General features: G+C 37.0%; 1 long non-coding RNA gene across 1 annotated transcript in view; it reads left to right on the top strand.

The window, feature by feature from the left end:
• Positions 1-16553, top strand: part of LOC135313087 (uncharacterized) — a 307634-nt gene that overhangs the window by 92086 nt on the left and 198995 nt on the right. The window lies entirely within an intron of this gene.

Raw genomic sequence — 16553 nt, 5'->3', positions numbered from 1 at the left:
ACCACTGAAAAGAGTCCGGCCGCGTCCTCTTGACACCCACCCTTTAGATATTTCTAAGAATTTATGATATTCTGCCCCCCACCCTCCAGTCTTCTTTTCTCCAGGCTGAACAAACCCAGGTCTCTCAGCCTTTCCTCATAAGAGAGATGCTCCAGTCTTACTACAGCTGTTTTCCCTATGTATGTTTGAAGCACAGTAGCAGTGAAATATGAAGGAAACATAATGCTTATTGTCCATTAGACATTTCTTCTCGTACTAAATAGAGTTCCAAATGAGGCAAACAGCATGTGAGTAATTTTGCTGGCAAAATCTAGTCTTCCCACGTACATTTCTGAAATTCCTTCCTTTTTGTAACATAACTGTTTTTACAAAAAGACGAAGAAAACACTGCTGTACAGACAAGTGTATCAAGAAGTAAATGTTAATGCTGACCTTCTAATGAGGAGTGCATAAGAACAAAAGGAAATTAGTAGGACACTCTAGCTTATATTTCCTTGTATTCTTCATACCATTCACTACGTAACCTGTTTCTGTTTTGATTTCAAGCTTTCAATAGCTTTTATAAGTGAGAATGCCCAGTCTAACAATTTCTGTTAGAATACTATTAGAAGAAGAGGATAATGATGCATATAAAGATTGAATTGGTAATGCAATATAACACTTTTTTTTCAGGTACAGACCAACTACAAAATGGGAAAAAGGTTTTGTTTCTCTTATTAAATGCTCACTGAGTCAGTGAGTGCTTCATAGAAAAGTAGAAAACTTCAGTCATCCATTTCAATATGATTTGACTATACAGAAGTTCTGTAAGAGCTACTGGAGACCATGGGTTTCAGACCACAATTTCACCCTTTCACCACAGGTTTCAATTAAAATGGTAGATGTTTGCCCCTCTTTCCCCCACCCCCAATACTGTGGGTGGAAGCCAGTTCCAAAACCTGACTTTTTGATGGTTAGAAATCTTCTTTTAATAGGGAGTTTGCATCCACTCTTTCTTGCTCCAGTGTTGTTCTCTATAATAACTATTTGTGCTACGATTGTGTCAATAGATAACTTCTGTAGCTCTTTTCTTAACCTTTATCTTGCTCTTTGTGTCTACTTGATAAATCTGTTACCTATTGTATACAGGATTATTCTGCAGTCTGTCTGTGGAAAGTCAGTCTCCTGTAATGATATGATCCTTTATAGTATGCATTTTTGTAACACCATTTTATGGACCTCTACAATTGGTACAGGAAGGAGGCAAATGGACCCCACTAAACTTCCTTTACTACCTTTGTCAAGTTTATCTTTTTTTTTAAATTTCCTTCCTGAAACTGATTCTTTTGTTACTGTTTTGTTGAGCCCCAACAAAAGGTTGGATGTTTTGTGTCTTCGTAGTGTAGAAGCTATGTTTTCTTATAGGCATTTTTTGCCTTCATCAGGTGGCAGTATCCTTTAATTTTGAACCATGTCATTATATTAAAATGGGTAATATCACTGCCATGGATAGATATACTTTTTTATGGAAAATCAGGTACTACTGAGTGGGTAAAAAATGTCTGGAAAGAAAAATGTCATATGTTAGATAGAAAACTTGCTATCTAAATAGGATATTGAAATATGGTATGGAAAGAGAAAACTTCCTGATGTACATTTAATAATGTCATGGATCTCCTTTCAGTGGCGTTATCAGGCCTTTTGTTTCTGGATGCACCTGACGAGAATATGCTGAGAGAACTGAAAATGGGCATGCAATTAAATTAAAAAAGACAATTAAAAAATAAAATCAGATCTTTAAGAACCAATATTGTCTTAGCCAAATATAAACATTTGTTAATTAGCAATTTTCTTCAGTTTAGAACTAAATGTTGAGTGCTGTATTAGAAAGTAATTGGGGTAGAGGAATGACAGCTGTATTTTGTTAAAGACTACCATGTAAAAATGTGTAATATTTCTGTAGTGATGTAAATGTAATTCTCCTTAATTAAGCTGATTCATAGCAATCTAAGAATACAAAGGCCAATGCAAAGGCGCCAAAGCAGCTGCTCTTGGTTTTATCAGGAAAGGAGCCAGCCTGGAGAATCAGAGTTATAACAGGTTCCCTTGTGGGAACCTATTCCTGAATATGAGGGCAGTGGGGCAGAGAGAAAAGGTTTCTGCTATTTGCTATTTGTCCTTCAAACAGACTTCAGACTAGAAAGTGTTAGCGCTATTGGAAAAATACTATGTTTTCTTTACCATACTGTCCTCCTTTCCAGTACTGCTCCACAGGAGAATGAAATTTGATGAATGAGGAAGGGATTGATTTTTGTGCAACTTAAGATAATATAATTATGTTTGTTATTATTGAAAATTCAGTCTCTCTCTGAACCACCAGAGAATATAGCTTGTGAATTGAGAAAGTTCCTCCTCCCACACTTAGCTTAACCACTTGGCTAGCAACTGCAGCTTCACTTCTTGTTCTTAACTGGTGAGAAATAGATCTTAATTTCTGAACTAAGCATAATTTCATGGGTGGCATTTTTATTGTTGAGACTATGTATAATTACTTCAAAATCTTTTCAGATGCTTTAAGGTGGTGACTTTTAGACCACTTTCAGAGAAAATGCAAATAATTTCATGAAAACCTGATGAATATTTTTCAGAGCTCTGTAACATCAAACAGAAGGTCATTTAAACCTATAAAGCCCAGAAGATAAGATATAAAACAGATTTTTAAGTGGATCCATTAAATGCATGCTACTTTACATACGCCTGTATATGTGCATGATACAATACAATAAGGAGAGAGTTCTTTTATCATTATGAATGTCTCTTCAACGTTACAGACAAGCATTTCTTCATGACAGGGAGGACTTCAGTCTTGCTCTAGAACTAGCCACTTTACAACCTGCAATACAGTTATTGCCAAGGCATTCTTGTTTTAGTATTTTTAGAACAAGGTAAGTTAAATCTCTGAATATCTGCTCCATCAGCTCACTTCAGCTTATAAATTATTCATAGAATTTGCAATCTTTAAATGTAGTTTGCATATGCCTTTGGCTGCGGTTTTTTTCTATCTCTGTGCTATAATGCATATGGCTATTGCTGTTATTAATAACTATTAATAATAATTTCCTATAAGCATTGCTGTTTAGGCAGGATAAGGAAAGGACTCTCTGAAATTTATGTCGTCCTATATAGTTAAATTTTTTGATCACGTGAGTAGAAGAATAATTGTAAAGCAAAAAAAAGAAAAGATGTAGGCACTCTGCCCCCTGTCATGTGCCCCCATCACGTGCAGTGTTCTCTGGACAAAGTCCAGGGTAGAGAGTATCCATGTGGTAACAGAATGTCAGATGTTTTGTGCCAGAATGTCCTGATTCTGATAAGGAAAATTTAAAATGTTGAGCATAAATATCTGTATTTTGATTCTGGAACCATAGTCTGCAGTATAACCACCTCCATTGTTGCAGCAACAACAAGGTGCCAATTAAAGGCACAGAGTGAATATAAACAATATAGCTTTCAGCTACAAAGATGAAGAAATTCATGCTTTTGATTCTCATTTTCAGAGTGACAGACCTTAGACTCAGTCAGGCTGCATTTCCTACATGTGGATTCTGCACACACATAGGAACAGAAAACTTTTTTTTAGATTTCTTTTGCAAAAGGCAGCTGTTCTTCTACTTGGGCCCAAGAAAGGAAGGGTAAAGGCATGGTCCGTGATGATGTTTTATCTTGCTACTAGGTGAGTTTATTTGGAGGAACTCTCTGCACTTTCAGAAAAAAACTACTTGTCTGCTCAAAATAAGTATTGCCTGGCACCTAGAAGGAACATGGTCTGATCCAGTTCAGGACCTCTCTTTGGGCTCAGGCTGCTGTAGACCTTGGTAACGGATCCAGCATACCTGAGAATGCCAGGGGTGTAATAGTCTATAGCTGGCAGTCTATTAATTGAATGCAATAAAGCATTTTTTTTTATCCTTGGAGTTCAATTATTGACTTCTGCAAAGGTACCAAAATCCCACAGTCCTAGTATATTTTTGAATAGGTAATTAATAACAAAGCTACAAAAATACCAACTAAAGAGTGAAAATACAAAGCATCCTTTTGCGGAACATGGTTCTTTGTATTTTCTCATAATTATTTGTGCAAGTAGGCTAAGCAGTTTGCAATGTGACTTAGAGGATGAGCTAAATTCTCAAAGATTCTTGTCAAAGAATGGGGCGCTCTGCTTTCTGTTCTCAGGTGATTTATCCATTCTGAGATGCAAACAAGCTTAGGCAGATCAGAAAGCTGCTACATAGATCTTTAAGACTGACTCTGTGGAGTCAGCAGTTAGAAACAAGAATTCTGAGTCCGATGGCATATTTCTTTAATCAGCATGAGGATTTATTTCATATGTTTCCTGATACAGGATATACAGTCTGATAATCCTTAGCCAAAAAACTGGCTGTGGCAGTATGATCTTGCTGCTGATGAGCACTGCATACAGATTACTTAAACTAAACTGATCTCCCCTTCCGTGTTCTAATATGTGCTTCACAGAGATGAAAACAGACAGCTTTTCCTTTGCCAGCTATACCATTCACTTTGTTAGGCATCTAACCAGAGTTCATGATATGATCATTACAAAGTAGAAAGGGAAAAAATATTCAAAGTATGAACAATGTAAATACATCTCCTAATGAATATTCAGATTGGGTTAAAACACACTTCTGATCATTCTCGTTAAACATCACTGTAATGGAACTAAGTGATCTCAGAAAGACCTATTGCTCCTTCACATTAATATTTTGACCATGGGTAGTCCCTGAGGCTGCAAGGGGCTTGTTTTCTGAATGTGTCTGACTCTGATTCCACCCACAGTTGGAAAAGTGATTTCATAGTCCCTTCAGATCTTGAACTGATTAGAAACAGAAATATTTCATTAAATTTTTTCTTGGTCACATTCCTCCTTATATTATAGAGCTATGAAGAAAGAGAAAAGAAGGAAATGGGAAATGTTAGAACCTCTGGATTTTCTGCTGCATCTATGAGCAACCTGTCTTAATGCAGCAGATTCTTCTGGGCAATTGTTTTCTACTGTGATGAGATGTCAGGCAGGTGGTCTAGTGGGGACCAATAGTTCTATTACCTGCTGTGGAATAAGTTAATAGAGTTTATCTGTGACAAGGAAGTAAACAAGTGGCAATCATGTATTTACTTTCTTAAAACCACACTTAAATATTGGTGGTTACTCTTGGAGGGTCAAAATACTTATTCCAGGTCATTTTCATCTATTGAATGTGAACTCTGGCTATTGTAAGGAAGATGCTATAAATTTTTTGGCGCCTTTTGAAATTCTGCTTCAATTTCAACTTTTTTCCATACTTCAAACATGACATTGTGTACAAGCTGAGAAAAAAACATCATTGTGGAAGGAAGATTATGAATTTGATCAATTAGACAAGTGATTTTTGAGTTCTGACAGCAATGCTCAACTCCGGGATGAATGCCAAAACTTATCCTAACCCAGAGGCAGTTCTATTTATACCTCAGGCTGTGAAAACATTTCCACTTGGTACTGAGAATATAACTTTCTTTACAGTGTTCAGAAGACTAGTAAATCAGCATTTTTAAGGTATTACAAGGTGCTATTTGAAAATTAAATGTTGTTATTGTTTCACCTTTTACAGGTACCTACTGAGAAGTCAGGAGGGCTTACACTTTTTTTTTTTAATTAAATTGCTGAGGACACTTTATGTATCTAAATAATAAATCTTGCTGTACTACTTTGTCACTTGGCAGCCCAGCAAAATAATTAGATTAAGGGTTTAGGAAAATGTTTAATACTGAGTGACTATACTCCTGGTTAATAAGCTTCCTAAAGCTTCCTAATTGCACAGAAGTCACCACAAAGTTGATGCTTTCAGAACTGAATATTCCAGTATAACTCTATATGTCACTATAATATCAGTACATTTCAAAATTATCCTGAAGCATTTCCATACAATGTTTCCATCTCAGCCTCTTCTACTCCAAGTACTCTGATTTACCTTCTGCTAGATACTTTTTGTACTATTACTACCAACAATAGTGTCTCAAGTCTAAAAGAGAAAACGCCTTCAATATATAAGTTGAAATTTAAGCAAGATATTTAGCATTTCATAACCAAAAAGAAAATAACTTTTACAGGATTAGGAAATGAGACCATTATTTCTTTCTAGCTTTGTTTGTATTTTAAAATATGGCAAGCAGTCAAGGGAGACCAAACTTATATTGATACATGATTCTGGTTTTGCTCATGAGTTTTCTAGTTTAGCTTCCATTTACCTGGCATTTCGGTATGGGAGGAAGGGAGGGATAACATTAACATGCATTCCCTATTCTGCATGAAACTGTTGAGCCTGTGTAATTCTATGTTGTTACTGCTTGAGGAGTTGTCCTGATGAGCGTGTTACACAGTCCTCCTTTTCCAGTGTTTGTGAACAGTGGTTTGGGGTTGGATTTTCTGTTTGTTTATTAATTGGGTGGGTGGTTGTGGGTTTTTTTTTCTCAATTCACCTCAAGGAGAAAGATAAAAAGGAATTTTTGGGGGGAGTTGTTCTACCATGCTCTGAAGAGAATTGGAAAATTCTGCGGAAAGCAGGAGGGTAGATGGTTCAGGAGGTCTCATCCAATTTGTAGCAGCAGGAAAATATTTTGTGTTCTGGATCTGTGTTTCAGAAAGTACTTTAAAATACAGAAAAAAATTATTTAATTTCAGGCAGTGCTTCTCTTTTCTTCTTAATGGCAACCCCCTAAAATTTAAAAGCCTATAAAATCTGCCATTACATGGAAAATTTAGAAGAGAGAGTAGCGTAGTACTTCTAAATACTGCACTGGTAATTAGATATTGGATGGCATAGCTACTACTGATTATTGACTTCTGTGTTCTTCATCTACTCTAAGTGCTTCAAGGAAAACAGAAAATGTCACTGCTTTCCCTGAAGGTAATTGGAAAATCTAATTTGTCTTACAGTCTTTCAGTGAAGCTAAAGACAATAAATTAGGAAGTATATTCTTCTGCTCTTCATGGACTCCTACGTGGACTCCAGCTGCTTGCAAAGCAGCTACCAGTGAAGGCAATGTTTTAAACTGAGCCGTGCATGTGCAAAATGGCAAGGATATTAGTTACATTTTACTTCAAATGTACTCCTGATACAGTTGAAGTGAAAAAAACACAAACCATAACCATATATGTATTTGGTATATTTCATGGACGGTGTACATCCTTTCTCCCAACTGAAATACTTCCCTCACCTTACCCCCAATGAAATACAAATTCCACACCAACCAGAAATTGAGTATATTTCTTCCAGTATAACATTTCCCTGAGCATCTATCCTAATTCAAAGTAGCAATTATGAGATTTACATATGTATGATGCCTTCTTAATGAAGGATCCTTGAAGTTTTTTATATTACATAGCAAAATTTAAATTAATGACTGAAATACAGCCTTCTCCAGGAACTGTGACGGTTGTCTGTCAGTAAAAATAAGAGATACAGTAGTTCACTTTGTTGTACTATTTCATGGCCTGAAATATGAATTTCTTAGGGGTTGCAGAACCTCATACCTTGACAGAGGCAAGGCTCCCACAACGTGTCACCAGGTTGAGCCAACGGTAAAGCTGTGCGTGTATTCCCGATAGGCACAGGCACAAGCATGCCACAGACACACACACCCCCCCACGGAAAGGAGGGTCCCTCGCCTAGGAAATAGAGTTTAATGAGAAGGGAGGACAGTCTGTGCTGATCAGGTGCAGGGCATGGCCAGACAAATATATCGACCAACCCTGTTTACATGGAACTGTAAGTGTGCAGTGAAATGCGAATAGTTGGGGTTTTTTTCTGTAAAACCTCATAATTCACCTAAAAGACATACAAGAAAATTGTAATTCGTTTAACTAGTGGCTGGCAGTATAGCTTAAGCTGAGGATAATTGAATGCAAAAACACTAAAGAAATTACAAAGTAACAAAATAATTTTAATCAGAACTTTGGAAGAATACCAAGACTGGAATCTGAAGGATAATGCATTACAGTGCTCTAGAATGTTTGTAAAGTGTGGGACAGAAGAGGCTGCTATTTTGTGTGTTTGCAAAATTTGTATTTACCTTGTCCTGTTTGTTTTCTTTTTCTCATATTTTGAATTCTGTGATTTTTAGGATGCTTTGTTCTACTTGGTGACCTTAACTTTGCCATTATGTGTTCAACAAATAACGTTGTCCTTGAGTATCTCCTTGCTGTCAAATCTCAAAGTACAGACTATGCAGATGCTATAATTATTTGAAAGGCCGCTTATATCCTAGGATTTGTTGTTTCCTTCCTTTATCAAGTGGGAGTAAATTTTTATAACTGCTGAAGAAGCAAGAAAATTGTTTTTGTCTTATCCTAATGAAAAATATTCACTATTAGAATTATATTATTCGTAATCAAAAATTCTTAAAATGCTTAACATCTGATACTGAACACCAGAAAGCTTTCTGAAAATTCATTGCTTAAAAACAGATACATGATTTAAAGGACAGTTTTGCACTCCTGCTTTCTACATTTTGTGCTATATGCAAATATTCTTTTTTCGACCTATAATCTAGTAACTATGACCATCCACACTGAGAAGCATGCTCATAGTTCATAAGTCATTCCTATAGTTTTAGCAGGACTACGTTCTACAACTCATGTAAAAAGAAATACAGCAGTTTGCGCTTAATTATTTAAATGTTGGCTGGCATATATAGTATATGCAGAGGAAGATGAAAGAAGAGAGAGGTAGGGGAATTCTAACATAGCAAAATGCATTTTAACAGCACTTTGGAAAAATATCAAGACTGGAATGAAAAGGGTAAGGGATTACAATTTCCTGCAATATTAATGTGTGGTGCAGAAAAGCCTTGTACTGTGTGTGTAGGTGCAGCTAGTGACTTTAAAGTATGTAATGTGATGGTGAGGAAAAGCTGGGGAGCAAGGCGAAACTCTGGCAGCATTCTGCTTTTCCAGGAGACACAAGTTGTGGAGAGCTGAGTAAAGGGGAAGACTGGGGCAGTCTGTGGGAGCTGGCTGGAAAGAAAAGCTGAGATGTGCTACTCCTGCTCTATGAGGAGCCTAAAGAAGGTTGCCAGTGAGATTCTGCCAAAATGGGAAGGACACTGAATCCCACCTAGCCAAAATTCCGGTTAATTATGAGTTTAGAGGTAGAGCAACCCCTCTATAGCTGCTCTTGGCTGTGTTTCTATACTGATAGGTTTACATGCATATGTAGCACATGGTACACAGATAGTTTTGGTATTTCATCATTGAGTTCTGTTAAAGCTCCTCAGTGAATGCTGTCTGGCTCTGGTGGTGTGCTACCCTTTATCTGGTCTGTGTGTACTGTTTTGTATAGAAGGGTTCCCAAGTTAGGACCTCTGCAGTTTCTTCCTCAGAGAACCAATTCAGAGAATTCACTTAGCTTCTTTGTGATAATCTCATCCTTTCTCACTACTGTCTTTATACCATGAATATCTATTGGCTTTATGGACACTTTAGCAGCTTCTCTCTTTCTGAGGTTTTTGAAGAAGGATTTAGAACCAGTTTTGATCCCTGTATCTAGTTGCTCCTCAAACTCTTTTCTTGCCCTTCCTAATTACATTTTTAAATTTAATCTGCTGAAGTTAAAGATCCTTTCTTTAGTCTCCTTTTGGTTAAAATTTTAGTATTTTCAAGTTATCTTCTTATTTCTATCCTAGGCATAGGATTCCAGCTTTTGGGTGGAAGTGTTTCTGGGTGAATTGCTGTAAACCTTCCCCTATTAAATGAAAATTAGGACTTTAAAATAAAACCTTTTTAAAAGTACAAGACCAGCTCTTCACTTTGACAAGTATGTGAAAATTCATGTCAAATTTTGTGAACAAAACCCCTCCCTTACCAAAAGAACTCTGGAACTAGCAAAATTTTATAAAGAAAAAAACAAACAAAATCTAAAAAGCCATGAGGACATAAGCTTAAGAGTAATGGCATAATTTACATATTTTTTTATTAGAAAAAATTATCTTGAAGGAAAGTAACTATAGAAAAAAATATATTGTGCAAGCCATAACATTCCTAAGTCACTTTCTGTGCAGTGTCTTTTTCCCAACTTTACCTCCTTGAATATTAAAATTCTAAATCTTTTTTAAACCACGCTTAGAACATCGTAAGCCTATTTTTGTTCTTTTAACGGTAAGTACAGTAAATGACAGCACATTGTCCTTTCATAGCATACCAAAATTGGCATGGGCTATTAAGTATTTTGCTTTAAATAAGTTTTCAAATAATCCCCTGTATGCTGATATTCCCTTGCTTGTAGCTTCAGGATGCTGAAAATTCTCAAGTTTATTATAGTTTATGCTTATATTTGTTATATGCTATAAATGTAATATTACATTAATATGTCTATTGCCTGCAACATTTTCATAAGTTTCCAATAGACTACCTTCTGAGCCAAAGGCATGAGTCAAAGTTGTATTCCTTCCTCCCCCAGTTTATTTGTATGTGCCCAGATTGTCAGTTGATGAGGTTTCTTTGCAGTGCACTGGATTAGTAGTCTGAGTTATGCAAATTACTGCAGGAGAAGGAGAAATGCTGTGAATGGCCCTTTAAGACTGCAGAAACAGTAAGACAGACCTTACAGATACAGCTATACTGTTTTTATCATGTTAGAGGCTGTTTTTTGAGTAGTGGATATATTTCAACGTATTCACAGTAGGATACTCCTTATCTATAGAGTTTGGGGCTGAAGTGTTCCAAGAGTTTTGCAAAGTAATAATGAACTAGATGGTGTTGATATGAATAATGCATGTTATGCTGGAGACAAAGTGAATTTCCTGGGTTTTATGGGACCCATATTGCTAATGCGGATCTGCTTGTACCAGAAAAGGGAATTCTTTTTCCTGCAGTTGAAAAATTTGAGTTTCTGTGCCATCGGTGCTAGGAAATACAAGCTGTGTACAGGGAAAAGAATTGTACTGCTGTCAACAAGTTATAGTTGTGTCTGAAGACCAGGGTTACCTGATTTAATCAAAGTGCATTGCAGGTCCAGGTACCCGTTTGTCTCAGCCTCCCTAACTGGAAAAAGACAAAAGGACATTGAAAAAGTCATTAAACCACCATAGTTGTGACAATTACAGAAACAAAACAAACAAACAAGAAAGAGTGCTTAAGTTCCAGTTTCTGGTCACTACAGACTCATCACTGTGAAAGTATTAAATAAACACCATGGCTTTTTGAAAATGTGTTGACCTTTGGACTTTTAAGTTGAAAGGGCTTTATTAGGTCCTTCTTAGATGTTTAAAGTTCATAAAACATTATATGAAAGGATGGGTAAAGATGTCATGAGAAAGACCTGTGAAGTACATTGGTTTTGTTATTCTCAAGTTATTGTGTACAATACTTAAAGGAGCAATGCATTTTATGGGAATGTCAAGCATTTATGGGAATGGAGCAGAAAAGCTGAAAAATCAGGGGTTACAACCAATTTTTAATTTAAATTTTGCTGCATTGCAGGTAGGTGAATTAAAATGTTTACAAGTAGTCTGAGGTCCAAGCTTTGTAGTATAAAGTAAATAAGTTTATTTCTTTTATTCAGTACCCAAAATTCTAAAACATACGTGGTAGAGAAATCAGGAAACAAACTATTTTCTTAAAGAGAATTTGAGTGGGAAGAGTAAATAAATATGTAGAATGGAGAAGATAGAACTCTAGTACTACTAATGAAAAATCCATTGTTACTCAAGTGTTATTCTTTATATTTTATGTACTCATGCATGTTTGCAGGGAAGAGGGAGAATTACTGGCAAACCATTGGCAGCAGTTCCCTAAATATTGCAAGGGACACCTTTTATGTTCTGAATAGCTGGGGTTGGATGTCTAAGAAACAGGAAATCAGAGAGAACACCTTATTAGTGTGATGATTTTCAGGGACCTAAAGGGAACATATTAGAGTTTTAATATGCTTAGGCATCCTAGATTTTCATGTAAGGGAGCTTTTCTGTGCCAATACCACAACCTTGTGTGAGTATGCAAAGGCTGCCTAGTGGATCCTGTGCACCTTCCAGCATTTAGCAGGACAATACTGAAGTACGTGTGTAGATCATGTGTTGGAAACATCTTTTGCTTTCTAGCTGAGTATCTAGGAAAAGCAACTCTCAGCCGGAGAGCTGGAACTAAAGAGAGCTGAGGAAAAGAGCTTCTTGTGCACCCAGCCAAGCATGGGAAGCTGGAAAAATCCTTGACTAGTGGGAGCACTACTTAGCAACAACTAAAACATTTCCATGTTATCAACACTGTTTTCAGCAAAATCCAAAACACAGACCCATACTAGCTACTATGAAGAAAATTGACTCTATCCAAGCTGGAACCGGGACAGAAAGCGGAGTTTGAATTTGGTTTCCTGGCCTTTTGAAGTAAACTTTTCTTTTTGGTAGTGTTTGGTTTTGGCGTTTTTTCCCCCCTTGGTTTGGGTTTTTGTTGTGTGTTCCCCTCCCCCGCCAAAGAATTAAAGGTTAGGGCACAGCTGAGGTATTTCTGGAGCTTGTTTGGGGTCTGACCATCTCAGAGAGCAGCAGTATGGCACATGGCTCTGCATCGCTCCAGGAGTCGTCCATGCAATGTTTCACTACACCTTGAAGAAAAGAGGTAAGACAACAGTCAATGTTTTTGTAATTATAGAATATTCTTTTCTGCCTGCTGGAGTGCCAAGTGACTAGATCACATTTCCTTTCACTTGTGTGAAAATGTGCAGAGAGTCACAATTGTGCCTTAAGCCTGAATGTTTATTGAGGCATGTATTGGTAATGAAAGCTAAAAACATTGAGACGCAAGAGGGACTGAAAACCCAGCGTGGTCTAGCAGGCTGCCTGTGTGGCATTTGATACTGGAAGCTTGACCCTGTGACAGCCTTTGGCATGGAGCTGCAGACTGTAGGAGTACATCTGCTAAGGAGCCCACCAACCAAGCAAGCTAAGAAAAGCAAGGAGGATTCTGCTGACTCTTCTTCTGAGGAACCTCATCAGAATCAAGCTGCCTCCTTAAAATATTGAACACCAGTAAAAACATATCTCCAAATTTTCCAACTGACTCTGAAACCCAGAATTATACTTCTAGTAATGTGTTACTCGATAATTGTTTTGGTAACAAGAGCTCAAAGATGATGACCAACAGTTTATGCATTAGAGCCAAAACTGGTTGTCTGAATACTCTGAAAAGGATCACTTTAATTTTCTTTTTTTCTTTTTCTTTTTTTTTTCTGCATGTGTTGTCAAGTATAAAACTGAAACATAGGAGGAAGTGCATCCTGTTTCCTCAAAATCCAGAACTGCACTGTCTTCAGGTGGTACCAGCTCAGCTTGCTTGGGATGAGTTCACTCCAGTGCCCTAGATATTGAGGCTTAAAATATTTAGAACTAATAATACCAATAACTAGAACCCATAGATACAGGTTTATTTGTTTTATGAATATATGCATACTAGATATAAAACTACGTATCTATTTAGATCTATTAGATACAGTTAGAAGTATAGATAGATCTATAGCATTTTGGGAGCTTCCTTAAAAACTCTAGTAAATCTTTTAATTCTACCTACCTACCTATTCTAACTATTTGATAAAGCTACCATTAGATTTCAACACGGAAAAGCAAGAAAGAAGCATTTAGACATGCATTTCTTTATAGAATTTGGGTAATTAAGACTAAATTGTGTTGCGTAAGGAATTTATAGTTCATCAGGCTGGCCTTCATTCTGATAGACCTTACAAACATAAATGATACAAGTGTAATAGAATCCTCCCAGGTACTGTGCACATGAAGTCCAATTGTGAACACATCACAAAACACACATACATGAATGCCACAGGCGAGAGAGCACCGATTAGGCAAACTGCCTTCCAGATGGTGCATCTCTGATTTTGGATAATTGCTTGAAATGATAGAGTGAAAAAAAACAAACCCCAACAACAACAAAAAAAAGAAAATGGAAACCTTGCTTTAGTCTAGACATATTATCTAAAAAACAAAGGACCCAAATCCATAACAGTTTAATTTTAGGAAGATAATATGTGAGAGGATTCATGATACTGAAACACTCACGGCAAATGTGCGATAGAACGAAGTTCTTTCACAACTGTGTTTAAAGGAGCAACTCAGCAGCAGTTACTCAGAACTTTCAGATTGCCTGGATGTGAAAGAAGCTTTATATCTCTCTGGTGTGCTTCATCATCATAACATGATGAGATTATAAAGCCATGCATCTGTATTTGGTTTAGTCCTCTGAGAGAGGCTCTTGCTCTTCCTACTCTCTTTGACCACTCAGAGTTGTGAAGTGAAACTCTCTGTCAGCGTGGATTTGAAAAGTTCCCTGCTGGAATAAATGTAGTGGTGAGATCAAACAGCACAGTGTAATTTTTTCCCCCTCATTTCTCAGTTTATTGGCTCTGACAGCGAGACACATCAAGTGTGAATGTGCATTGTGGAATTTGTGGTTTGTTGCATGAAAATTCTTACAGACCTTGGTTACTTAGCCAAAAACCAAAAAATATTTAGAACCTATCATAGGAGCAAACAAAGGGGAAAAAAATCCACTGGATAAGAAACAATCCTTAACTGCTTATATTGATGATATGCTTTAATGGATGGTCAGAGAAACAAACTCATTATTTTCCTCTGTACATTCCATTGCATAGAAATGGCATTTTTAGAAGCTATTTGGTGATATGAACGACTGCTGCGTGTATGTGGACTCTGTGCATTCTTTCTGTTTGAAATGTGCTAAACCTTGGCTAGGGAGAGGTTCAAGGGCAGGCTAAATGTCTGCTTCTGCAGGGGTTTCCTGATCATGTCCCAGTAAAGGGTTTTAATGTCTTTACATTTTATGGAAGAAGCTACACGACTGTTCTCTCCATTGGAGGATGGAAGAGGTGAGACCTGGCTTTTTGTCTCCACAGACTTCTACAGCATTCAATTGTTTGGGCTGATATCAGGAATTGGATTTTTTTCTTCCCATCTCCCTGCACAGAAGTAATCTGAGTGCTTTTCTTGTTTTCCTTGTTTGACTCCTTTGAAGTAAAATTGTAAAAATAGAGCTGCACAATGATATAGTACAGAATTACCTATGTTCTCATTTTTGTCACTGCAAACATTTTTCCCGATGAACCAATCTTCCCATAATATATATCAGTCAATATCTCTCAGTCTGCAGAGTTTAGAAGTGAGTTTTGATTTTCAGAGTATACCGTACTTAAACTGATCACAGTGTTTCACCAGGAATACCTTTCCTTCCTTCTGCAGAGCTTGCTGAGTACCTCCTCTCAATGCATGGATGGCGGCAGGGGGTGGTCAATAAGCCATGAGCTCATTTCCCCCTCCTTGTTTTGTTTTGTTTTGTTTTGATGAGAAAGCAGATGGAATATGATTTTCATCATGTCCATATTGATTGGAATATGGATGTTCCTGTAAGCAAAAATCAATGGGCCAGACTGTTCATAGGCAAAGTGCCATGGAAATGTTCTCTGAGAATATGATACAACTGATACACAGAAAAGTGCTTGTGACTGGTATCCAGGGTACAGAGAACTAGTCTATATCAAGCTTGTGTAAGCCCTGCCTTAAAGCTTAATTCTGACATTTGCTAGCATTGTAGAAGGAAGATGCCATCTAAATGGGGAGCAAAACAAATCAGGGATAAAAGGTACATCGTGTGACACAGAAGTGCATGGCACATGAACCAGTACTAAAGGAAATTATCTAAAGTCAGTGGCTTCTTTACACCTATACTATAGAAAATTGTTCCCAATTAGGAAGGCTTCAATTTAACTAAGCACTGTGTGAATAACTACCTTTTTTTTTTTTTGTCGTCTCTGATTCTTGCACCAGCTGATTTTGTCTGATGCCTTTTAGTCTTGTATTTGGAGTAGTGGTGAAAAATCAGATCCAGTCCACTGTGTGTATATTACTGCTCATTTTGTAGACCTCAGTCATGTGGTTTTTTGATCTAAACCTTCTTAGTCATTAAAGCAGCTCTATATGTTTACTGTCCTTTTCCAATTCTGTCATTTTTCCAAGATACGTAGCCTAGACTCGTGGAGTGTGTTTAAGCTGGGGCAAACCATGAACTGTATAACATTAGTCACATTTTATTTCTCTATTCCTAACCATAATTCATATCTTCAGCTTGCTTTTTTGATTGCTATTGAACAGTAAGCTGTAGTTTTCAGAAAACAGCCAATTACAATCTTAATATTTAATTTCCTTAGGGGCAATGTTCAGCTTAGATCGCATTATTTTATATGTGGGATTAGGACAGTTTTACATAATGTGTATCCAATATACAGTTACCAGCACTGAATTTAGTTGCCTAGTCACTGCATCCTGTAAGGCTTTTCTGCAAGTTTTCACACTGTGTTTTCTGCTCAAAATAATGTAATATTCTTGGTAACTTTGGCACCTTGCTATTCAGCCTTTTTTTTTTTTTCCTTCCCCCCCCCCCCCAAGTCATTTATGGAAAGTATAGTTTTTCTTCTTTCCTCCACTATGAGTATTTATTCCCAGCCTCT

Source organism: Phalacrocorax carbo, chromosome 4 (assembly GCF_963921805.1).
Source record: "Phalacrocorax carbo chromosome 4, bPhaCar2.1, whole genome shotgun sequence".
NCBI classification, from domain to species: domain Eukaryota; kingdom Metazoa; phylum Chordata; class Aves; order Suliformes; family Phalacrocoracidae; genus Phalacrocorax; species Phalacrocorax carbo.
Note: the sequence above shows the minus strand (reverse complement) of the source record. Positions and strands in the feature narration are given on the sequence as shown.